At 40.0% G+C, this 21,106-nt stretch overlaps 1 protein-coding gene across 1 annotated transcript in view; it reads left to right on the top strand.

Annotated features, from left to right (window-relative positions):
- Positions 1–7,518: 7,518 nt before the first annotated feature.
- The window catches only part of tenm2a (teneurin transmembrane protein 2a), a 241,908-nt gene continuing 228,320 nt past the window's right edge, over positions 7,519–21,106 (top strand). Inside the window, exon 1 of the mRNA XM_069532116.1 lies at positions 7,519–7,671. The gene's annotated coding sequence lies outside the window, so the exon portion shown is untranslated. The remainder of the gene's footprint in view (positions 7,672–21,106) is intronic.

Raw genomic sequence — 21,106 nt, 5'->3', positions numbered from 1 at the left:
ATCTATTTTGGATCCCGCTGGTGTTTTGCTTTGTGCCCTGCCCACAGTGACACAGCTTTTGGACTGAGCAGGAATTGGCTGCTCCTAACACAGCCATTACGCCAAGGTCAATTGTATTTGTCAGAATGTGTCTGACTGAACCTATCACATTATCTCATTGTTTTTTTCCTTTAGGGCCCTGTGCATCTGTTCAACTAGCAAATGAACCTGGGAGAGAAGGCAGTGCTGTCAGTTTCTTGTCGCTGTATTCAGGTCACAGTGTCTGGTAGCTGGATCGGCAGATCAGAATGCTTCAGTGCCGGAGGAGACACCTCTGACAGGAACATTTTTAGCATAAGAGTGATCAGTTTAAACTAGACTATATTCACAATATGCTTTGAATAATGTGTGTTTTCTTTAAAAACACTTCAACACTGTCCTACATGTCACAAAAGCATCAGAATCCACATCCTACATGTTTGTTTGTGTTACAACACAGTGAAGAAGGGAAACAACTGCAGTAGTTTATGTGTGCGTGTGTGTGAGATAAGATGTTGAAACTGACTCACCTCTCCAAAAAAGAATGTATATGCATTTCACATAAATGTACATTCGGTTTCTGTGACCTTGAAACATACCCACTATATTCCACATTAGGGAATTCCAATAGATCGCTGAGGGTAAAAGGAACTCGTATCTGGTCCATCCAAAAACATGACTTGCTTTCTCAAGCCCTCTCATGACTGTGTTTTGAGAGGCCTTTGAAACATTAATGTGTGTTTAAACCTAAGCTTGATGGTACTTTGGAGCACCATTGTATTTGGTAATTGGTAAGGTTTTCACCTGATTGATTTTACATCAGTGCTGTGCCTCTTGCCTGTAATTCTGGTTTAGCCTGCACAGATAATCATGGCCCAGGGCATCGTGGACGTTTTCACTAAGCAAACCATCAACTGATTGGAATAATGCTGTCAGACATGACTGAAGAGCAGGCTCTTCTCTTTAGCCTGTGTGGGGTCGATGTTTATGGAGGGTCATTTGGAAACATGCACATCCCCTCACTAGTGTAACATTAACACACACATTCAGGGATGTGAACTTTTCAAATTGTTTCATGGTTAATTCATCATTAGTACATGTACAGTATGGACTTATCCTAGCAACAAGGGAGCAGGGTTGCCAAGAAGAAGTGAGCCGAATAAAGGAAAAGGGCAGAAATAGCAAATACTGCTTGAAAGGTTGGAAAGGAGAAATTGTATCAGTTGCAAAAATGAAGAGGATGAAAACTTGTAGAGACTTCCTGTAGAGCTAGAGTATATGCACTAGCTTCTGTTGATCCATGTGCTTGACCAATTGCAACTTTGTCTCATCTCACAATCATGACATCTCACCTCATTTTTAGTGCATCAAATAACTAATTGAAAACAAATTCATGAGAAACAAGAACATGCATGTGTTGGCGAAGGTTGCAGGTGATACCCTGAATAACAAGAAACAGCAAAATAGAGCAAACAATCTGAGCAAATTCAAGTACAGAAACTGTGATTTCTTTCTGGTGTCGCCATGATAAAATGTCTAACACGAGGCTGGTGTCAACGTCTAGGCCGTTTCTCCGTCATGTTTTGAAATGTTGTCGAGGAAAAAACTCCAGTTCAAAGTTGCACTTCTTTGTCAGCACAGAGAACTCTATAAGAATACATCAGAGATAAGCACGCGGTCGTCTGGCCGAGGGCATTCTTTTGTCGACGGGCGGAGTGCTGTCTGACTTTGCACATTTGTCTCCTGCACCGAGGCACATCAGCAGTTCATCTTGATAAGAGAAAGGGCTATGTGAGCGGATTTGGTGAAAAAACCTTTTGTGAATATAATTTGAAAAGCAATGTGAGTGTGTGTAAATAAAAAAAAGGAAAAAAGAAAAAAAGAAAGGTGATTGTATCATCAAACATTTTATCTCAATGCCTTTGTAGCGCTGACCTGGGCCTCATAAAAAAATTGACGTTTCGCAAGATGCGTTATTTTCATTGTACTCAATTGTTTGGGGGAAGTTTGGGTGAAATAAGTTTTTCAGTAACAAGTTCATTTTCTGTGTGGACAGTAAAAGGATGCAGCTGAACATTGAATCCAATGCATTAGAAGTGTAGTGGTGTTTTATCATTGCATATAAGGTCTCTATTTTTAATGTGAATAGGACGGTGGAGTGGCTTGATGGAACATGCAAAAGAAAGGACTAAAAAATTGAACCCACTTCAGGAGATTCGAGTCCTGGAGGTTGCCGTACAGTTGATCCCCATGGTAACGCAGATGAAGGGCACAGCACTCTGCTCCTCATGCCACTCCACCCCATCCCTATCTTTTCATGTGTAAATTCCCTTCATTGTCCCAAGCTCCTTCTGCAGAAATGGCATCCCGCGGAAATGGCATCCACATGTGTGGAAGGAGATGTTTTTTAGAAGAGAAGGAGCATGAGTGGTGGAAAAACAGAATTCGAGGAGCACCAGAAATAAAACATTTCCAATGAGTTTTATGGATCCACTGACTCAGACAGGGTCTTTGTTTACCTGTTTACTAATTTAACATGCTTTCAAGAACTTATACAATGTACTTTGTCTGTGGAGTGGAGGAAAGTAATGACTGAGAAATACATTAGCACAAGCATCAAAATGAGACGCTTCCATTAGCATGATTGTGTCAACATCCTGCCATCCAACATGTGCCTGGAAAATTGGAACTGGAAAAGAAATAATGAGTCAAAGGTTATTTATACCCAGTTCACCTTGCAGGTTAAACTCAAGTCAGGATTCAGTCAAGAGTCAATGTGTGATGTGTGTGGACGTGTGTGATGGGCACCGATATTCTGACAGATTAAGACAAAAGTATAATAATAAATCACTTCCATGAAGATATCATCTAATCTGAATAAGGTCATTCTTGGAATAATCAATAATCAAATTAAAATGTTATTTAATTAAGAAATTCGCTCACCTCACAGGTCACAAGGTGCCACACCTCTGCGCTGAAGAGATGCATGTTCATTATTATGATGTTTTATTATTATAGTATTTATTATTATATATTATATTATATTATTACTACTTGCACAATGGAGTGTGAGATACTTTTGCTTTTCGCACTGCCCGTCGATTCACTTCCTGTTGACTGTAACTCTTACGCCCAAGTTGATCTCCACACTGTTTTCTAGTGTCAAGCTTGACCTGTATCATTGATTACAAAGCCAAAACATAACTGAGGTTACGTCCCTAACATCAGCTAGCGGCCGCTATTACCTGCTAACATCTACTATTATAGTTGGTGACCAAAATTTTGCAAAAGACCTTCAAACGTCAGAGAGATATTCACCATCGAGTCATATATGTTTCATAATGGAGCAAGGGAGAAAGAGCAGAACTTAAAACGAATAATACGTTTTTGGGATCAAATTTAATTGAATTAAACTAAATACGTCTGATTACCTTTTAATTTTTTTTATTTAGTTTTATTGCCATGTACTTTGTGGAGCACTTTGTAACCTTGTTTAGATAAGTACTATACAAATAAATGTATTATTATTATTCATGGTAACCGTGTGTGTTTTAAGTTTGTGCAGACCCACACTCATCAGTGCGTTTCCTAAAAAAGGTTATCACTTGATTTTGAAGTGGTTTAATGTAAGATGATCAATTGTAAGGATTTATTAGCCCAAAGACGGACTAGAGTTCAAACATTCTTTCCTCAAACATGCAATGAACTCAAGTTGTTCTCCAAAAGTTTTCTGGAGGGACTGTTTTGTGCAAATGCAAAGATCCAAGTCAGTTGCTCTGGATGTTTTTCAGATTTTTTTCCTGCAAGCCTCCTAGTCAAATGTGTGGAAAATATTCCAGGGAGACCATGAGAGAATACAGCATGAAACAAAATTGTATTTAAGTTTGTTTATAGCAAGCAAGTGGATGTGTTGATAATGTTGATGACAGAAATAAAACTGAAAAATAAATCTCAAGATGAAAAAAAGATGTTGCATGTGTAGAGGACACGAACAAATAGTATAGACATGAAGTCTGGAAAATGTAAGGAAAATTGGGTTTGGTCTTTTTCCTGAGTTCATGCCTGAAAACAGCTTATTCCATTACTATTTTGATAGTTTTTGGATGCCTATATGTATTATATATATATATGTATATATATATATATATATTTACAATATACTGTATATAGATGTGGTTAATGTCATCAAAGTAGTGACCAAATATACATAAAAGCAATACACATTGTGTAGAGGTCACATATTAAAGCATATTTTTATTTTCCGCCCAACATTTTGACTGTAAATGAAAACTGCAAAGTTCTTCATAATACCTCAGCTGACATGATGCAGTTTATAGTTTTGGAAACAAAGGAATCAACACTATGAGTTGCCCTGAGGGACCTCCTCAAACTTTCTCTCAACTTTCTTTCAACCCTGTCTCCTAGAAATTAGATTTATACTGTATACATCTGACTCGTAAACAGTAAATACTAACTTAGGCACTAAAGCTGCCCAGTGCTGGTTGGGCCAGGTTTTCTATGATGAGATGAAATGTTGTTGTTATTATCATTAAATGTTGGCAGTGAATGTGTCAGTAAAATGTTATTAAAAATAGCAGTGATTTTAATTCGTTTTTTTAAAAAAAATAACAAATCTTGGAACAGAGCATCTGCTCGAAGTGACAATATTTGATGAGTCAATGGTTTTATTTAGGCACCCACAGCATCTGTGTCACAGTCCCTGATTTCAAACAATGATAATAAGGACAAACTTTATTTATATGGCACCTTTCAACACATAGTTACAAGGTGCTTCACAAGTTAAAAATGACAAGTTGAAGGCAAACAATATGAAACAATTAAAGGCAATGCTGAGATCAAACAGCAGCGAATAATATTAAATAAAGCATACAAGTATCACACTAGTTTCTGAGCTTTACTTGTGGCTACATTTTTGTTTTTAAAATATCATCTGATTTGAAATATACTGGATTTAAACAGCTGCTCTGGCCCTGTGATCAGAACAAATGACATATTAACAGTGCAGAAAACTTGTAGTCGTGAGCTGATTTTAAGTCTGAGATGGTATTATAGCCAAGTTTGCTGAAAGAGAAAGTTCTTTCTAAGCAGGTGCTTTATTTATTCAAGTTTTTTCGAATAGCATTTCAATAACTGTGTGTGGGTATGAGGGTTTCTTTGAATTTTTAAGTTTGTCTGTGCTCAACATATTTTACTAGTGTGAGCAGGATTTCTATGACATGACTGTGTGTGCGAGTGTTGTCTCACTGGTATTGTTAGGGTGTGTAGTTTTACTGCTGTGTGAGGGAGTCTAAAAGTTTATCACTGTCCCTGACTGTGCACAACTTAGGAGGATTTAGGGAGAATCATTTGACCGTTCTCTCACCCCAACTTTCCTGAGAAGAGAACAATCCGGTGGCCTAGCACGCTATTTTTGCCTTATCTCAAAAAATTGGAACAGTCCTTCACCAAAGTAAAACATATGCCTTTTGTTGAGTATAATTTTAGAGACATCTCTGAATCTGAGACCACATAGTGCTGCCGTATGTCTAGCTTTCAAACTCCAATTTTCAAACCTTTGGGCTATTAATGATTCTTTTATCCAGGCAATTTAAGGTAAAATGCATATTTAAAAAACCCAGGAGGAATTATTTGAGCTTCCTGAGCCTGATTCATCACATGATATTAGCACAGATTTCCATTACTGCTTATGCCCAGCACAGCAGGACAAGAGACACTCAAGCCTTTTCCAAAATAATGACAACCTCCGTCTCTATGATGGTTCTGGGTGGTGTGTGTACCTCTGTTGTTCTCAGTGTGTGTGTGTTTGTGTCAGAGAGAGGAAATTTAGCCCTGTTCATGTGTGTGTGTGTGTGTGTGTGTCTGTGTGCATGCATGTGCTTACCAATGCTATTAGATGGCCATGCCAAAGTACAAAAAGCAATTACACCCCTAGCTCCCCCTCAGCTGAATTCAGCCACAGTGAATGTGGACTTTTAGGAGAGCCTGGGGTAGCCCCGCAATTGGAGCAAGAGACGGAAATGGGGTGAGACGGATGAAAAACAGGAGAAGAAGGGGATAGGTGTGTGAGTGAAAATGCTCAATCTGGAAGAGTGGCGATGTGCTATAATAGCTGCAGATTGAGGCAATCTTGTGGAGTTGAATAGCGTTAAAATTGCTAAGATAGGATGGCAAAAACAGAGCTTAGTCTGAGCTGAATGCTTTTGTAAAGCAGAGGTCATACGCTGAAGGACAGATGTGTCTAGCATGGTTAGACTGCCCACGTCTTCTCTGCGTGTGAGCTGTTGGTGAGTATTTGAGCGCCACTATTTTTCCTCCAGTTTCCTTTTCTGTATTTGTTCTCCTCGGGTGGGGTCAGAGTGGGTCATTGACGCCAGGTCAGATTCACCAAAAAAAGACAGAAGCCAAGTTACACCAAACATCCCACAGGCAGTTGCAGTGCAGTTGCTGTGTGTAGGGACATAATGATGCTAGAACAGAAGGTGCAACATTCACATGTCAGATCAAAGCTTGGAGGAGGGCAGGGGATGAAAAAGATCATGGCCTTGATCTTGGAGGCACACAAGCCAATGTACGTGCTCGCACATGCACGCTGGAATAGGAATCCAAAGTATTACCTCTTTACAGTTCAAACAGATGGTTTGAATAAAGAGCTCCAAGTTTTCTTTCGGCAATAATAGAAAAGATGTGCAGAGACTTTTCATGGTGTGCGTATGGAAAATGGAGGTAATCAGTATTTACTTAAAGTCAAGTCAGTTTTATTCTTAGAGCCCATAATCACAAATTACAATTGTGTCTCAAAGGGCTTTACCATCTGTACAGAATACATCATAATCTATTCTTAGACACAACAAAACCATTTAACAAGGAAAGAAAGAAGAGAAGCAGAGGAGTACGAGTATTAAAGTTTAATTTAACAAGAAAAGAAGTCATAGCATTATGAGAATAAAGTCAGCATTTAATGAGAAACAAGTTATGATATCACAAGAATAAAGAAAAATTGGAGGAAATAAGCAGTCAGGAGAACAGGTTCTCGCTGGAATTTAATTTCTTCTGGGTCCCAAATGATAATTTACCAACCTCAGTGTTTGTGAATAGACACAGATTTTTTTCTCAAATTTTACGTGTTTTTTTTCTTTAAAGTTTCTAAAGTTATACTTCTTGCATAAAAACTTTATTGTTGAAATCTTAGGATTTTTTTGCCTTTAAGTGGCTCTTATCCTATGTTGTGGAGGAGGGATCTTCCAGAATAGGCATACACTTGATGTTGTATCTAACAAAAACCACCTAACCTTATGGAGATGACAGAATGTCATCATGAATACAAGCTTCAAATAAGCCAGAATATGAAAGTTCAGACAGGAAAGTGGTTTCATGTAGTTTTATATGCATTTTATTTTGAAACATGGTTTTAACATGAATGCTTCCTGTTTGGTTACCTGACAGGAAGTCATGTGACTGGCTCATCAGCTGCCCACCTGTGCATGGAGCCTCTTTGTTTGGTGAGTCTGGAGTTTGCTGTGATGAAGGCCCAAAGCAGGCTGGACTACTTTTTCATGAAATGCAACACCAAGGAAAATCCACCAAGATTTTTTTTTTAACCTCGACATCCAAGAAAAAGGCTTAAAGGTCAAGGTAAGAGTTACTTGATTTATTTACCTGTTCAGGCTGAAGCAGGAGCTCTGCTTTAACTCCCGGCTCTTTGAAAAGCTACTAAAAGAGTCATGTCTGTCTGCTCAGACGTAGATAAAAGAAGGGAGACTCAGATATAGATGACGTGTAAGAATCCATACAGTCGAGTTCAGGTATCTGTAGTCTGCCAGTGTTGAGGCTGATCCCAGGAGGGAGACAAATGCCCCACCAGTTGCTCCTTGGAGATAATGAGCTGCTGAGTGCTGAGTGAGATGTTTGCAGGGCCAGAGGGCTGGGATTGGAGTTGCTCCACTGGCTCTGTATGGAGAGGGCCTGGGCTCGGCTCTAAATTAGTGAGCCCTCTGGATCAATGTGGGCTGTAATTAGCTGCTATTGATCCCAGACAGATCAGCCACTACAGTAGGCCACAGCCAAGCACCTCTCAACGTCCATCAAGCTCCATCCCCACAGCACAGCGGCACAGCCTCAGATCACTCTGAGAGCAAACAAATAATATCAGCCAGCACACTCAGCTCCTGGTAAGTGCACTAAAGATGCTGTTCAACATTTCAGGATTCACTTACATATTCCATTAGTGCACAGCGCAATGCGTCTTTTTGATTCAGTGTTTTATCTTGCGCTCCATTAAATCATATAGATTACATTATGTGCTTGCGTAACATGCAGAAAAAAATGGGCCAAATCCTGGGCTATTATCCTGATGCATCATCCATAAATCAGTCGTCATTATACACCAGAACTGTGGACAACACCACAGATAACAGTAATCCAATCTGGCATTTGGAAAAAAATAGATCCAATCTTTTCCAAAATGATCACAATCAAGACTTGAATATCTCATCAGATTGAACCAAGTGATTTTGCTCTTTTCTCTAATGCTAATGATCTGGCATCTCATTAGTAATGTGATAGGTGTTTTTGCTCTTCTCTCGTGTCTTTAAAAGCCTTTTATAGCATGTGCTGGTCCTGGCAGCAGCAAAGATTTATGCGAGTAAAGCTGCTCTCAGACATGCACTGAAGTCCAGATTTCTTCCTGAAATGATCTAAATGGGGCTGTCTGTGGGAATGTGAATGTCCAAGCCAGTTGCTCCAGACATTTTCCGGAACTTTTCCTGCCAGCCCCCCACGTAAAATGTCCATAAAATGTCTGGGTTAGGGGTTCTGTGAGAAAACAGCAGTAAAATTGTCCAGGAAATTCACAGGGAGCATGTGGGTGTGTTGATGGCATTTCGAAACAGACGTGGCACTAGAAGAATACAAATATACCAGTTTGAAAACAAGGTGCCATTCATTTGGAAGTCACCGATGAATTTGCCAATTCAGAAATGCACCAGGATTTGAGAGCTTTTGGTGATAAGGGCTAACGTTGATGTGCTGTTCACAAAAACACTGTGCTTTCCACAGCAGCATTTATATGTCATGTCCTGCCTCCTACATGCTCTACCCAGTTAGCACGAAATGTTCCTGTTATTGTGGACATGTCTGACTCAGACAATCTGCATTCTTCTTATGTGAAAGGCAATCACAGGAAAATGCCAGGACACAATTATCTGGAGATTTTCCATACAGCTTAATATTCTTTTCAGATAGTTCCCTAATCTTGAGATTCATCGCTGACATTTGTAGGAAGTTTTCCCTTGTTTGAATTAGTAATCACAGTAAAAGAAATATGGCCTGTAATTATACGGCTGCTGCCTGTCGGAGATATGAAGCTGAATTCAAAGCATTATTTATTTTAGTCAATTTTTTGTTAACAGTCAATAGAGCTGTGAAATGTGGTCAAAGGGATCCACCCCACTTTCTTAGTTCTCTGAAAGCACCACTGTCCACGCACCTTGTACTTTCACGCCTAATTTGATTTGAGCCAGCACACGTGTGACATACGCTGGCTCAAATCGCAGTTTGAGAGAACATGCTTCAAAGAGCAATAATGACAACATTAAAGGTTCAGACCTGTCCGCTTTATTAGGAGACACTTTATGAACACCACCTTCAATCTCACAGGGACATTCATCCTCGCGAGGTGTATAATTAACAGCGCTGACCTTTTCTTGCAAACAATTTCTCTATTTAGAAAAGCTGCAGAGGGAAGCTGATCCTCACCCACAGGAAGCAGTGAAGTCGCAGCTCGATAGGAACACAGTGGGTTAGCAATGATACACTAGATATTCTCCATCATCCAGTCTATGTGGCACAACTAAGTCAAAAGCAGCTGGACTTGTTTTATCGAGAGGGCATCAGAGAGGTGTCATCAGCTCTACTAAGAGCAGTAATGATACCATTAAGATGTGTTGTTATTTGAAAGCAACTCAGACTTTGGTCAACTTCACTGCTGAACATGAATAATTGCCTTTGCCTCCATCCAGCCCCGGCATCACACTTATTGAACTACTAGAATATCCAATTTCACCCGGTCCAAATGTCCTTTTTGCTGCAGTCTGGCTTGGTTAGATTCAATATTGCAGTGATGTGTGCAATTCCAGGCCCAAATGAATCTCCCAGCACTAGCCCATCTCAGAAAAGATGTTTCCAGAGATTGAAGCACAGGGATACCAGGTGGAAGAGTACTGGTGCAAAGTGAGCAAGAGCAATTTGCACTCCGCGGGTTAAACCAAACTTTCTCTGATATATGGGGGGAAAAGAGGAGAAATTTGAATCAGCAAGGGGAAAAAAAGTGATTTTCTCAAAGACTTTGTGGGACCATTGGAGGAGTTTCTTCTCTTTTTTTTTTCTTTCTTCTTTCTACACTGGATCCTGGATACTGCCTAGACTTCACCCAATGACAAACACAGCCACAGCTCTGGGGAAAACCACTGAAGCCTCACTTAAACTTTAACAAGGATTTTTAATATGTATACAAAACCCAACATAAAAATTCACTTTAATGACCTGCACCTATAATCTCTTCTAGTAAAACTCAGTTATGTTGTTTTTATGCTACAAGGCACGAACCCAAGGTCCATGGAAGCTGCTGTGTGCTGCTGGAAAAGCACAGACTAAAATGTGGCACGTACTTGCACACATCTTTACCCAGTGACAAAATTAACATTAGCAAATTACTAGAACAGTGACACCCGCAACTACAGGAAAAGTTCTTAATTAAGCAGCAAACATAAGAAATGAGCCACAGTTTGTTTCATTTCCGTTCAACAATGGAGATTTTTTTCGGGTTTTAACTAAATATGAACAGGCATTATTAAGTTACAGCAGTAAAATTAAACACGTAGCTCCCAGATCAGCAGGAGAAGAAGAACATGGTGGAAGTTAAACACTGACTACAGTAGTTAGCTCAGCTCAACATTAGCAGAAAATTCACTCCCAGAGATGTTGTAAAAAGACTCATTATCCCACACAGGGCCTCGTTCAGCTCTTCAGCTGTTCTTAGTTGTTGTTTGTGAGACTGCTAGTGTTCACACAGATTAATCAAACACATATTTAAGTTCAGATAGATTCTTCTCTCATTCTAAAACCAGCTTATGCTTTTGTTACTTTTTCGGGATGTAAGTGGGTTTTACTTCCTTCCTCGGGCAGCTGTGGCTCAGGGGGTCGGCCACTCACCAGAGGATTGGTGGATCGATCCCTGGCTCCTTGAGTCTGCATGTCAAAGTGTCCATGGGCAAGGTGCTCGATGGGGAGTGATAGAAAAATTCTGTCCAGAACCCGACCAAGCCCAAGAGAAAATTAGCACATGGTCAATCATGGACAAATCCAACCTGAACCTTAAAAAGGATTTAAAAAACATTTGTCCATACCAGTACACTCGTTGGGTCCTGACAGGCTCGGGTCAGGGATCCACACTCTAGTGTAAATGGGTGAATGTGATTTGCACTGTCAAATGGTCAATAGGACTAGAAGAGAGGTGCATATATACAGTGCTTTTACCATTCCTCCAATAGTGCATGGTTTCAATTCTAAACTCAATCTGCTTTAATCTGATTTCAATCTTCTTTTTTCCGTTAAGGAAACCACTGCATTATCCTAACATGATTTGTTAGTTATATAAGGAGCTAATATGTGTTTTAAGGGCTCAGACTTTTTAAATCAGTTTGACACACTTTGCAGAATACATAGTAATGCCATTCAAATGGCCCTGCCTGAGTGACTGTGTTTGAGATTCTGGCTGTGTTGCATCCTGTAGTGTCCACTTCAGTCAGTGCTCAGACTCACAGATGTGTCAGTGGCTCCGATGCGGCTTGTCAGGCATGCTCTAGCTTCCGGCTAGCCTGGTCCAGCCAGCCCCAACCCTCCTCACACTCCTGGGACCGCACATAGACAGCCATCACAACCCTGGTCTCTCTCTGTCTCTCATTCTCACATCTCCCATCTCCTTGTCCCTCAAGTCTCGCCATTGGAGTGTGAACATCAGGATTAGGGAAATGACAGGAGGAATCTACAAAGTTGACTGTGTCCTTTGGGTGTGTCTTATATCCTGATATGTGGACTTCAGAAAGACAGCATGTTTCCTTTTCTTTTTCTGTTGTGCTCGCTCATGAAAAATTGAACACAATTGTTCAACATATCCATTACTGCAATCAGTTTCACCATCAACTGCCTCCGCAAACTTTAAAAGGCCTTTGCCTTAGTGTGAGGCCAATCAGGAAGCCTCTTCATCTAGAAACCAGGAAATAGAAACACGCTAGATTGGCTCACATCACTTAATGTCATTACCGCCTGAGGAGAAGCTGTCAAAATGAAGATGAGTTTCACCGAATTACACCTTCATTGCCTATGGTGCTCCCATGGGTATGGCTCTCCAAAACAAAGCAGCCACTCTCCACACATTCGCAGAATTCCATTTCCACAAGGCGGCTTTCACTTGTTTCTATTCAGTTCACTAATTTCCAAAAATGATTAAAACCTGACTGCAGAAAATGAAAAGCATTGGCCTCTGTTACCCTGAATCAACTCTGAGCTCGCTAAAACTCTCTGCACTCGCTCTATATTCCCTCCCATGTTAAAACTAACTCGTCATTAAATCTTTGCTCGTTCTTTATATGCCATGTGTGCGTGATTGTCCAGGGAAGGTTATTTGGCATTGGTATAGTTTCATTTGAGATAAATTTTTGAAAGCAAGGTAAACCTTTGACCCTTTTACACTGCTCAGTGAGATTTGGCTGTCATGCGGAGCTTTGTTCCTTCGCCAGAACGGCCATTTCAGCCATTGTAACAATATTAAATTGCGGCAGGAAAATGAACGCATGGGTTGCTGTTTATTCATCAGTGCTCAATATGTTTTATGGCAGGCTACTGCAAATGGAGAAGCTGCCAGGTATGAAAAGATCATATGAATGGTATTTTTCTTGCTTCAACCTGGGTGTTTATTTCTTCAACAAAATAAAATGGCAAGAAAGTTATTTGTTATCACAAATGGCGACTGTAGCCATAGGAACAACTGAACAGACTCTTCTGTGTGGTAGCTAGACGCCTCATTATGCCTGTTATTAATTTAACTATGCTTATTCTGTTTATACACGCATAAACAGTTTTTTATAAAACAATAGGTTAAGAAATTGTATTGTTGAACATCTGTCTCTTTATCACAAGATGGCATCACTGTTGACTTGTAATGTAATTAAGATTTAAAGAATACTCTGGCAATTACCTGTCTAATGGGGCGTTTATCAGCCCTCATTCTCCAAGCTGTCTGTCTTGCTGGCTCACTGAGAGGCAGGCAGATGTATATGTAATTGGTGCCAATAGAAAAGACAGAGAAGTGTCTTCACTGGGACAGTGGTAATTCCGCAAAAAAAAGTCTTCAGGCCTGATGACTCTTGGCCTCTGACTCCCTCAACTTCTTGTCCTTGTGGAGTCGATCAAACTTATTGGAGGAGAGAGATATTTCCCACGGAGGAGCAATTCTCGATCACCTCACTCGCCAACAAGCCGGAGACCCCCTACCTGTTCCTGTCACTCGGGCATGATTGGTGAAAGGAGGGCACCACGGGCAGCGGGAATGTAACCACATGGAACAATCCATATTCAGTGGTGCAGTGATGTGAGGGGGTTCCCTTTTCTATCACTGGTGACACCTGAAAGACGCGCTGCAGCATTGCCCTGACAACAGGTATGAACCCCGCTTGCCTCATTGGGCGCGGGGTCAGGGTTGAGTGACATCTTGTCTTTCTGTGTCTTTGCTCCTGTGGATGGTGCCGACTGATTGTGGCACAGGAGTGTGTGGGTGTGGGTGTGTGTGAGGTGCAAAGGTTGATGGGGGTATTAAAAACAGTTAGGGGGTTGGTTAAATAAATGCGAAAGGGCAAAAAAGGTGAAGGGAGTGATTAGATAGACCAGCACAGGCTGAATTGGTTTTCTCTCAGCGTAATGGAACCAGATCCACTTCTGTTTGATATTCTGCTGCTGGAGAACGCTGCTTATTTAAAATGGTAGGAACGTACGTTTGGACATCAATAGTATAGGTGGTATCATCCATCCAAATGGCCCCTTAATCCACCCCAAAACACTTTCACAAGGTTATATACCTTCTAGTGCGCATTATAAAATTGATCTTTCTAAGTGTGTCTAAGACTGTTTTTTTTTAACTGCAATAATATTTGATGAAAACCTGCACATTTTCACATGTTGTAAACTGTCCTGCACTTCAAGAACACCCAAGAGAGGGCTTGGGTTTGTGGGCAGTTAGGTGGATAGGCGGTTCAGTTTTTTTTTTTTTTTTTTTTTAAATCAATGCTTGAGCTGCATAAGCGGTGAATGTGTTTTAAATGTGAATCAAGGCAGTTGTTTTCTATAATATAGGGTGATGTGGTTGTGCATTTAATGAGTTTCTTTCAATGGGATTCCTATACAACAAGTCCTGAGGCACCTTTTGTTATTAATGATCAATAGGTCCAGAATGTTAAGTTTTAGAAAGATCATAAGTCAACCATGAAGCTACGATGTACACTCTGTGTGCTAATGAAGTTATAGAAGAATTTAAAACCTTCATGTGTGCTTATTACATTTGCCTGTGGGTGTATATATTGTATTTTTATAAATGTTTATATTAGGAATGGGTAATGAAACAATATCAATAATTATCGCGGTATAATTTTCATCAATAGCCACTATAACAAAGGTTATAATAATGTGACATTTATACATGATAATATTGAATGTGAGTGATACAAAATGTTTTATCTTTATATAATTTTGGCCATATTGTCCAGCCATAGTTTATATTTACACTTCCTCTATGTCCCATTTGAGGCTATGTCAGCTTTATCACATCCTGTGACCAGTCCTATGATTTAAGATGTCGGTGTGCATTTTGTATTTATCTAAAGAACACTGATGCACAAGATGCTTTGCCCGAACTCACCATGGTATAGAAACTGCAAAAGAAAAAATCCCGTTAATTTGGATTTGCTGAAGTTTTATCCTTGGGTCATGCATACCCCCTCCACAAAACTTCATGGAATTTTGTTAAGTATTTTTTTTGTGTAATCCTACTAACAGAAATGAAAACCAAACTTTCTTGGCTGTGTTAATTAGTGAAATTGGAGCCGTGTGCAAACTGTAAGTCAGATAATTTTTTTCAGCCCAGCCCCTGCCTCCTTTTTCTTGGTCTGGATGTGTGTGCACATTTCGTATACTTATTTAGATGAATTAAAATCTGTGTCTTTTTCTTTAGATAAAGAGTTTGCATCAAATTGAGATGCATGTCATGTATGAACCACCACACATTGATAGATGTAATTTGGATCAGCGTATGCATGGTTGTTGAATTCACAGAGCCATCAATCTGCATCTGTATTCAAAGTGACCTTATCCTGCCGCATTTCAATTGTAAATAATGTACCCCTGAACTTTTCACAAAATATTCCAGTGGTTTGTGATGTCTGAATCATGACAATCAGTTCATCTCCTCCACTGGACCCTACCGTAAAATAGTGTGGTTTGATAGTATATCCTGCTTTTGTAGGTCTTTGTGACCACTGTGTTTTGTTTTGTCACTGCCCCCATGTCCTTTAAATACCTGACAAATTCCATTGACACACATCCATCCATAGTCCAACATTGCTGAAGCCATGAGGAGAGCAAGTGAACATCAGAAACTATGATTCCTCACATTATAATTCAATTGATCAGAAGTCAAGATTTCTTAGCCTTGCTCTAATTTTGAATGCTTGTCTGCAGTGGAGTGTTTAAGTAGCATTTTGATTTGATTGTTTGGTTCAACAGTATTAATTTACTGTGAGATTCTATTATGTTAGATAATTAGAGTAAAACCCTGCCAAGGCATCCACGAGTTAACCAGCTGGAGTGATTTTTATCATTTCTTCCATCAGGTCATTACCTACACATCGTGCGTGCACTCATTTTTGTTGCCTCTTTCGAACACTTCTCAGCAAAAACACTGACCTTATCAGCACCAGAAGGCCTCATAGGGTTTGAAACATGACATCAACGTTCTTGGAGGACCCTGTGGAGCTGGGTGTGGATTGTTTGGGTCTCCGAGGTGGACTAGGGTCTTCAGAGACGACAAAACTTTTACATACTCTGATGAGTATCTTTATAAAAGATATAGATTATCATCGGAGGGAATGATAAACCTTTGCCAGCTGCTGGAGCCGAACTTAACCAACCTGACACATAGGAGCAACGTGCTCATATAGTACCACAGACTGTCTGTATCGCTCTACGTTTCTTTACTTGTGGAAGATACTGATAAAACAGCCTCCATCCCTCCTTCCCCTTCTCTCTCTGAGACTCATGCAGTCAGTCCTCACCAAAATGACACTACACTGTTGTGCACAGCACAAGTTTAAATCAGTGTCTCGTTGTTTAAGTCAATCCCTGCCTCTAACACACCCACTACATTTCAGTCTCTCTCTGTTTCCAGATGTGACAGACATATCCTATCGCCGTGGTGCACAAAAATAGGTCCATACGTTTTTATTGACTAGTAATTACAAACTTTTCCACCCCAGTGTGTCTTCAGTCAGTGCAGACAGTGTGTCAAACTCAAGCTCATTATAGAGGCTACATCATGTGATTAAGTGAAACGTTTAATCTCTCATCAAGAGGCTTCTTCAATTCAGTTCCACAGGTCTTGTTGTAAGAAGAGATTTATATCTCGTGGCCCCGAGTTATGTTTCTCGTTCCCACACGTTTTGTTGTGGCCATGTAATATATTTTTTATAAGAGATTTTTTTACCAGCTGTCCTTCCTGCATTTAACAGCTGTAACTGATTCGTTTTGGCTGGATAATGTGTTTGTACTCTGTCCTGGGACAAGAGTCATTTCTGAGCTCCTGGTTAAGGTTCTAGTTAGACATGACATTAAGGTTAGGGGTAATGTTTTGGTTAGACTGTCCAGTACGGACTGAATTCATATAAGAATAGCTGTGCAAACCTGTGTGTATGTGATATTGTTTTAAAGTTTTTACTGTATGTTAGATCTCACCTGATGATCTGCAAACTAACAAATTATAAGATCATTTAATAAATCAACTGAGAATCAGATATGACTACATTACATAATAACAAATACATGCATCCATAATAATATTTAAATGAATTATTCTACATTATTCTGTCTTTAGAGCAATATTCCGTTCAGAGGCTTGACTGTGCTACACTACTTTGAAACTCAATTAATTTTGCTTTAAAACATTTGTCTTACTCTATCAAATAATTATTCTGATTATTAATGTATTATCTTTAAAAAAAAAAAAAAGAAAAAAGAGCGACTCACCTTTTTGCCACATTGTGTATTTCTTGGAACAAGCAGAAGTGGAAGTGCTGTGTGTGGATGACTGCAGAGGATGCCTGCTTATTGGCCTCTTTTCTAAAATCCCCCAATTGACTACAGCGAGCTCAGTTGCAGACTGAGAAGCCGGGAGCTGACTGGAAATCATGAAGTGTGCTCACTCTACAAAACACGACAGTCATTTAGAACATGTTGCTGTTAGATCTGAGGTGCACTCACTGCAGCAAGATATTTTTGAATAGTACCTGTGTCATTTCTTGCAAGCACGATTTGTACCCCTACGGTCTTTGAAATGAGGTATTGACATGCTCCAACGGGATTGTGGAATGGGTGTGTTAACTTGTGTCAGGGTACTGAAGTGGAGAACTATGTGTTTAACCATAAACACAGTACTATCAATGCTAAGAAGCCGGGAGATTCTACCTATCCATATGCTTTTTTCTTACTATTATTTATTGCAGTTTTTACTTATATTTACTTTCTATCTTTCTTCACCTTGTTCTTCCTTAGTTTATCTAATATTGCCTAAAGAGGTTTTTTTTTTCATTTGTAAAAACTTCATAACAAAGTTCAGCTTCTCATTATTGTGACAATCGAAACAAACCCTGAAACTCTACATGTTTTTTTTTCCTTCTTAAGTGGTCTATGAGAAAGCCGGACGAAAAAGCAAAAAGGAGCAACTTCCTACTCAATTCTGACAACATGCTGGGAAAGTGTGATCGAACAGAGCAGCGAGTTTTTGTTTTCATATTGAAACAACACCGCTGGAAAAAAAACAATCCAAATCTTTTACTGAAGTAAAAACAATGCAATGTAAAAACAAGTAAGATGGTAAAGTCATCCATTCAGAATGATTGCTTTTATTGTTGCTGTCCTCTACTGTTACAATTTTGAATGTTGTGTTGAGGTGGTAGTTGTTTTGTTCCTGTATTATCAAAGAAGACCACTAAGCCAACTCCTTCAGATTTAATCACACACTCTTAGATGCAAGTGATGATGGAGGACATGTTAGTCAAAAAATATTACTGTAATAGTCTCAATGACAGTATGGGGGAATTATTCTACTTATGCATAAATAGTTGTGGGATACTGCAGGTACAAGGTAGAATCCAGCTAATATGTTTATTTTTCAAGGACCAACCTTGTGGACCCACCGCCTTACGTCTGACATGGGACCCTGTAGTGAAATGCAGTATGGGGCCCAGTGGGAGAGACCCCAGCCAGCCCAATATGTGGGCATACTATGGGACCCAGTCTGTGTAGCGTGGGCAACCAAGAGTCAGCCCACACTTCAGGTTGTCCAGCTGTAGCACCTAAACGTTCATATTGTTAAAGAGGCCTCCAACTGGTTGCTTACTATGGGTTACATTCATATTTTACATTTTTGAATGTGAACTTGTGTGATGTTTGATTGCTGACTATTTAGTTGTTATTGTGTAAATTGACACTTGTCACTGTAATAAAAGTAGCAAAACAATCAATCAAACTCTATTTGAGAATATTTCATACAAACAGTGGAACAATATTGTTTGGTCGCATTAGTATTGTACATTTGTAGGACAAGGTAATGTTTACCTCTTCAAATATGCTATACTGCTGAATAAAATATCGAAATAGAAATATAAAATATTAGCTTAGTAAAATTCAAGTATGAGTCAAGTGTTTCTTTTCCACTGCTCTTCTAGAAAAAACTAATGCATGTGTGGCCTTCATCTGTTGGGAACACTTTGGATATTGAACTGGTTAAATAGGAGCCAAAATCTAATTAGGAAACAACAGTTGCTTTTTGAGTATTTTAGAAAATGTTCTACACAGTTTAACAGACCCATATTCCTCTGCAGTGATGGAAAGCTTTTATTACCTGTCCCATTGTTGTGTTGTATATTGTGTTTGTGTGGGTATGTGTTCTGGTGCTCAGAAAATGCAGCTTGGTTCGTATGGATTGGTGAGTTGGTGGTGGTCTATTAATGTAAGTGGGCTGTGTGGTGCGTCAGGTCAGTGGTTGTCAGGTTATAGCCCTTAATTGATTGATTTGTTTTTATTAGTTGTGTAATGAAATTGCCTATTGACAATCCAGGCTGCCTGGATCTGACAAATAAGCAGCACTAGTGGATAGAGTTTCAACAGCCATCTGTGAGCTTATATAGCTTTGATTTTCATGCACATGAATCTTAAAGTTAGATTTTAACATAATTTCGTTTTTGAAAAAGAAGACCAATTGCTAGGGAAAGTGTTTGTGAGATGTTTGGATCCAAGTTAGTGTGTGTGTGTGCACCAAGTGCTCAGTAAATAACATGATACAACAAGCTTATTTCAACTTTCTCTTAGCTCTCCTGTGAAAGAAAATAAATGTCACAAGCCTAAGGGTAGGCATCTGGTTGAGTAGATCTGTCATCATATTTTATCACCTTTCTATTAAACGTCAGAGGAGGCATTTGTTTGGCCATGCACCCCCCATGCTGCTTTCCTAATTGGGAACAGCATGTAGCTAGTAACTAACAGCACTGGTGTGTGTTGTATTCGAAGCAGCATCTAAGTTTATAGCAGCAGATACTCCCCTGTCATTTCATTGCTCGGCTCCCTCCTTTTTTGCTGCAGGCGTCTGCTAATAGGAACCTCGCTCGAGGCGCTTCACCTCACAGCCAGTATGTCGTTGTAACAACACCAGACCATGATATGCACAACACAAATGAACTTTGTCATTAGCTCTGCTGTGGTCACACAGGCATATCTGCTTGTCTGTAGAATATCGGATATTACTTGCATCCACGTCTTGTTGAAAACAAACGGGTTGCTAATGCTGGGAGATGGGATGATTGAGTGTTTTCCACTCTGTAGGCCATGCAGAGGACATTATCAGCCGCAGCATGCTGGTTCAGTGTCTCTTCCAACAGTCTGACCTAGTTACCAAATCGCTCTCACACACGAACGCAGCTCTCCAGTGGGTATTGCAGGGGATAAGCAAAGTGTCATTCCCTCAGCAGTGTCTCGTGGTTCCAGTGTTCGGCACGATAGCGACAGTTCAAGGAGACTAAAGGAAAGGAGGAAACATTGACTCTGAGGATCCTATTTAATGTGTCTTTCTCGCTGTGTGTGTGTGTGTGTGTGTGTGTGTGTATGCATTTGTGTGTGTGTACATGTGCGTACGTGTGTGTGTATGTGATGCACATGCTGGCTGACTCCCCTCTTTTCTCTGTGGCAGAGCTGCTCTCGAGCACACATAGCTCACTGTTCGTCCCGGTTCAGCCTCCACTCAATCAGCTGACGCTAACATTCGTTCTCTCCCCCATGACCTCCCCCACTCAGCTCCATCTCCTCTCTCTCCCCTCTTACAGTGTCCGACTCTGGCCTTCATATGACTCTATTTTTCAGATTAAATGCACGATTTAGACTGCATCCACTACTGTACTTGAAAACACATCATCTCTGCTACGGACACTCGTACAACATTTTTTAGAGCCGTTAAACAGAAGTTTGAAAAGGCTGCTGGCCCCATTTTAGTTCTTAAACGATGACATAGACACTCACCACCGCTTGCTGACTGGGTCTTGTTGGTCACGACTTGGCCATCGCTGATTGTCAGGGTTGTATCACATGACCCCCTTCCAGAAGAAAACAACCTGCATTACCCTGTTGTCTTTGCTAACAGCTGTCTTTCAATCAAATCTCTGCATTTTCCAATAATACATCTGCTCACATGTGACAAGCT

Source organism: Paralichthys olivaceus, chromosome 9 (assembly GCF_024713975.1).
Source record: "Paralichthys olivaceus isolate ysfri-2021 chromosome 9, ASM2471397v2, whole genome shotgun sequence".
Lineage (NCBI taxonomy): Eukaryota > Metazoa > Chordata > Actinopteri > Pleuronectiformes > Paralichthyidae > Paralichthys > Paralichthys olivaceus.
This window is presented reverse-complemented; position numbering and strand designations above follow the sequence as displayed.